The sequence below is a fragment of the Podarcis tiliguerta genome (genome assembly GCF_965153285.1).
Source record: "Podarcis tiliguerta genome assembly, chromosome: 8".
Lineage (NCBI taxonomy): Eukaryota > Metazoa > Chordata > Lepidosauria > Squamata > Lacertidae > Podarcis > Podarcis tiliguerta.
In genome coordinates, this window is record NC_139541.1 from 36,216,256 (window position 1) to 36,221,672 (window position 5,417).

Sequence of the window (5,417 nt, forward strand, 5' to 3'; positions counted from 1 at the left end):
TATTTGGCGAGTGTCAATCAAGAGATCATGGGCGCTTACGACACCTGGGTGGGGAATCAGTGAAAGGGGAAATTTGGGGTCTGTCATGTCTTAATGCAAAATATCACTGATTATAAAAACCATTTTCATAAGGCACCTTTTTCCAGACACCCATAAAGCCATTTCAAAGTTTATTGAAAATGATAACCATAAACATGGAACATGGTGTCAAAGCTTGCCTCTCTGCTAATTTAGCAGCATTGATTAAGTTATTTAGTGATGCTTTTGAATTGGATTGTCAGGTCTGGGCTCCAAGATGTGGGTATCGAAATTGCAAGCTTGTGTTGTCTTTTCAGTAGACAGCTGAGCAGTATTAAAACCTTTCATTTCCACTCTAAAAAGGAAGAGATCTCTCATAAATATATCCAACTATGTCATATTCAGATCAGACCCACTGAATACAATGTATGTATTTTAGTTGTGTTAACTGATTTCAGTGGGTCTACTCTGAGTATGACTTAATCTACATTCAGATAGCATTTTTTCTGTTTTCCTAGCATGTCCTTCTCTGATCATTCCTGCTTTTTATGTGATTATTCATATGTTGTAAAAGCCACTTTTGGAAATCTAGTGGAATTTAGTGGATGTTTAGCACTCATTTCCATGTTTGATTTTTCCAGGGGTGTGGGGGGGGGGAATCCATTTGCAACCTCATTAACTTGGAAAGCCTTGGGAGTTTTGCACTGTAATTTCACGCAATAACATTTGGGGCAGCATCCTGCCATACACTTCTTTCCTGCTGCTTGAAATTTAGCATGACATGGAAGTATATCCATCAAAAAGCCACAATTCCATAATACAACAGGTAATGGAACTTTAGGGTCAGTGAAACAGAAGTTTCCTCCTCCCCCTCCCCCAAATGATGGAGAGTCTCCAGGAAAAAAAAAATCTGTAAAGGGTCCTTCTTATGAGGAGGGTATAAGGAAAAAAGTCCCAAAAACTTTCTCAGGAAAAAAACAGTCTTCTGAGAAATTTTGGCTAGCTTTCATTTGTATCTAGATCCAGATAATGAGGGCTTAAATGAAGAAGAAGGAAAAAAACCCACTAGCTTTAGGCTGCCAGTTTAACCATGTCTGCTCAGAAATAATTCCTGTTGAATTCAATGGGGTTTATTTCCAGGTAAGTGGGGGTAGGACTGCAGCCTAAGTATTTTTTGAAAGGCTTGCTGAGAGCTTTTTTTGACCTTTAACTACAGGCATGGAATTTTTCAAGGCAGACAGAAGCAAACCCTGTCATCAGTTCCATCTCATCTCCTAAGCTTAAACACACCTCACAGTGTCTCACTGGTTTGGGGGGAAAGCCCCCGGTATATTAAGGGCATCACACTTATTGACTTCATTTTTTAATATTAAACAGGTGGGACTCAATGGCCCCCATATTGACACTCCTAAGTCCATTAATGACCCCTGGTGACATCACTTTAATTTACGCTTTGAAAGGGAAACGGCAGCCTTATGAGTCAGGGGCCAGAGAGAATATTGCTTATATTAAAGAGCTGTATAAAAAGAACATCAGCCCTGACCCGCTGAGGCAAAGTTGATCACTCCAAACAATATTTCCAACTCTGCTGTACAGGAGAAATAATATTATGAAACGTCTGGGCTCCCTTCCAGCCAGAAAGGTTGAAAGATCCCTATGTTTATCTAAGTAAGGTGATGAGGTCCTTAATATTTAGTTGGGAGCTAAAGGGAAAGTAGCCTGATTCTAGGCTAAGCTCTGCAGATAGAAACCGTATAATTGTAAAAGTCCCAGGCTACTGCATGACTGCCGAGCCATGTGTGTGTTCACCTTAATGTGTCAGCAAACATTGGCTGACAGCAGGCTGGGTGATGGTTGCCCTGTCTGCACTTTAGAGCTCTTGGCCAAATAATAGCAGGGAGGGGCCATACCTCAGAGCATCTGCTTTGCATGCAGAAGGTCCCAGGGTTTAATCCCCAGTGGCATCTCCCAGTAGGGCTGAAAAAGCCTGCCTGAAACCCAGGAGAACCGCTTCCATCTAGACACAATACTGAACTATATGGACTAATTGTGTAACTTAGTACCAGGCAGCATCCTATGTTCTCAATACACCCAAGCAGATTCCCAGTGTTGGACCAGTCATCGCCAAATGTTCACTCACATACCTGCTGCTATCATATATCAACCGGAAACCCTAAATGGCTCTTAGGAGGGGTGATGCCTTATTCCTGAAATTGTTCCCATGCCTTTAAAAGCTGGGCAGCAGGCAGAAATTCCACTGGTGAAACTCTGCTAACATATTTGAATAGCAGGTACTAATCCCACTGGGGAAGACAGGAAACTGCCTTTATCCTGAATCAGGCCATTGCCTCAGCTAAGGGGCAGGGAACCTGTAGTCCTCCAGATATGGAGTTCAATTCCCATAAACTCTAACCATTGGCCATGCGGGCTAGGGGTAATGGGGGTTGAAACCCAATAACAGTTTCCCCACCCCAGTCTACACTGATTGAGAGGCACCATCCAGGGCATCTGGTAGGGGGGGAAAGTCTTTCCTGTCAACTTTTGCCTCTTACTATACCTGTTTTTGCAAGACATTTCCCCAAATAGAATGCATTTTTGTATGTTATCTGCAAAAAAAATGTGCCATTTATTCTCACTTTCCCCGAATACAAATATTTTTGTAGCCACGCTTGGGTGGGAAAACTGCATTGCAAAATTCAAGGAAGTGTGAATTTCAAAGGATTTTGCTTCATGCAGTTGTAGGAAGTGCAAATTATGGATGTAGTTTCTCCCCCAACCCTGTTGGGTACGCTAGGGTTTTGTTTTGTTTTGTTTTCATAATGCCCATAATTTAACCCTCAAATACCCCCATAAAAATAAAGGATTCTAGAATGACAGCCATGCTGCAGAAACAAAGCTTGCTGCTTCCACTGACACCAGCAGCCTTAAAAAAAATGTTAACGAGAGGCTAAAAATGAACATGAATGTGAGTAATGAAACAAACGCCAAGTTAATGAGTGAACAATGAAACAAATCCTCCACTCCATTAATGATTAAATGAAGATCTTTTAGCAATGAAAATGAATGGACTAATGGAAAGGGGATGGAATCTTGTATAGACCTAGATTTCCTTGGGCCACTTCTGATGGAGGCTGTGTCAGGCTGTAACATTAAACTGAGGGTGGCTGACCTGTGGCCCTCCAGATGATGTCAAAGTCCAACTCCCATCAGCTTGAGCTGATGGCCAGAGCTGAGGAGAGTCCAACAGTACCTAAAGTAGTGCAGCCTAGCGCCCCCGCCACCACTAAACCATTGTTTAGTGTGTCATAGGTCCTTTTATGCATCATGCATTGGATTCCAATGTGCAAATGTAGTAGTAGTAGTAATTGATAATCATTTTCCTTTTTATCTTTTACAACCATCTCAAAGTCCTGCCCTTCCTTAACATCATTTGCAGGACTGGTCCAAACATTAGCAGAGTGTGGCAGCAATGGCAGGCAGAGGATGCTGGGAACATCCTGCCTAGCTGTCTCCCCATCAGAGAGGTGGTGTGCCTTATCCTCACCTGTCGCTCTCAGGTGTAGCTGAAGATGCTGTTCCATTGCTAGTGTTTAAAGTAAGACTGAACTGCCAGTTCATTCAGCTTCTGTACATGTAATTGGAGCTGGAAGACGAAAGCCAGGTACTACCTTGTCCTTTGCCTCAGGCTGCAAAATGTCTTGCGCCGGCCCTGATCTTTGATCACCTTACGCCCCACGTAGGCAAAAACATCTCTGTCCTTTTTTCCTTCGCCTCCCCCCCCCTTTCCTCTCTTTTCCTGGGCACCGGCCCAGCCTGTTTCCGCAGCAGCTCCAGAGCACACAGTGCAATTTAAAGATATTGGCAGCCAGCTTTCAATAATTCCCTGTTAGATTACTGTCTGCGGAAGAGTATATATAACACAACAGCTACAAATGCTCGGAGCAAAATCTTCAATAACAACTCCGTGCTTATGATAACTTTCCCAATTTCCTGCGCCGACACCACCCCTCTCTCTTTTGCTCGCCTCCGTAGCAGCTTGTTTCTATATTGAACATCTGCCTTGGGATCGACTGTCACAAAAAGTAATAAACACATCAATCCAAAAGAAAGAATATTGTTGCAGCTTCTCTCTCCAGCACCCTCCCCCCCTCAAACCCTTCCCGAAACCAGCTACCCCCACCTCCTCTGACTACTTAACCAATCAAATTGGCAGCTGGCAGCGTGAAACTAAAGAGAGGAAGACTCAGAGGCACGTTTGAGCGCAGGACATTCCTAACGATCATGCACACCTGCTGCCATTTTGCACACTCAAAACTGCCGGCGCAATCTTAATAAGTTAATTACCATTTGAAGCGCCAATTATGGATTTCAACCTTTGTTTACAGGTATCAAGCAATGGGATTAATTTGTAAAGCTGTTGCTGAGCCAATATTTTGACAGCTATTCCTTTGATTTCATTGAGAGCTGCAGGAAATGAAGAGGGAGGTGTGTGTGTGTGTGTGTGGAGGGGAGGCCCTCTTTAACGAAATATAAGGGAAAAGAGCAATAAGCAAAAGCCTTGTCGCTTATTACCAATAGACCCACAACACGGTGAAAGTGACAGTAATTAACATTGTTCTCACTTTTCCCCTCAGGCTTTGGCAAACACAATGACAACACCTGAAAGGAACAACAAAAGCAATTTGCCATTCCCACTTATCCTAATATAAATATCCACAGATTATTCAAACGCGATGGAGATCAAATCTAATCTTGCCACACTGCTTGTAAATTACAGATTACATTTTTTTCCGCTGTCAAGTTTTATTGATTTCAGAGAAAGTAGCAGCAGCTGATCTGGGAGACCAATCTAAGAGCAAAACTACCTACAGGCATTTAAAACAAAATAAAATTAAAATGCTACCATACCTTGAAACTCAGTAATACAGACATCTTGCAATCTGTGAATAAAAAGTGTGTTTACTTTTAAGGTGTGCACAAACACCTGGGAATGAGGCGTTATGCAATGGGCAGCCTCTAAGTGACTGTAGCAGCTAAATTCCAACAGCTGCTCCCAGCCATAAGCAGAAAGCCCTCTTCCTTCAGCTGTCTTTGTTGTTACTCTACACTCCTGGGGTTACCATCATAGCACCCATGGGTGCAGTGGCACCTTTTGAGGACTTTCCCTGAAACCTGTAAAGCATCTGAGCCCTGCCACTTACTGTCAATTCTTAAGATGGCAAGAGTGGTTACCTTACCCCTCCTTGAGAAGTGCAAAGAAATGAAAGAGGAAGCTGTTTCCCAGTTCTTCCTTCGACTTTATAGGATTTCAAGGCTCAGGGCAACACCTGAGTGACTGAAAAGAATGTAGAGCACCCAAGAGGGTAGGAAGGAAAGGGCAGTGATGTGGAAAACTAGAG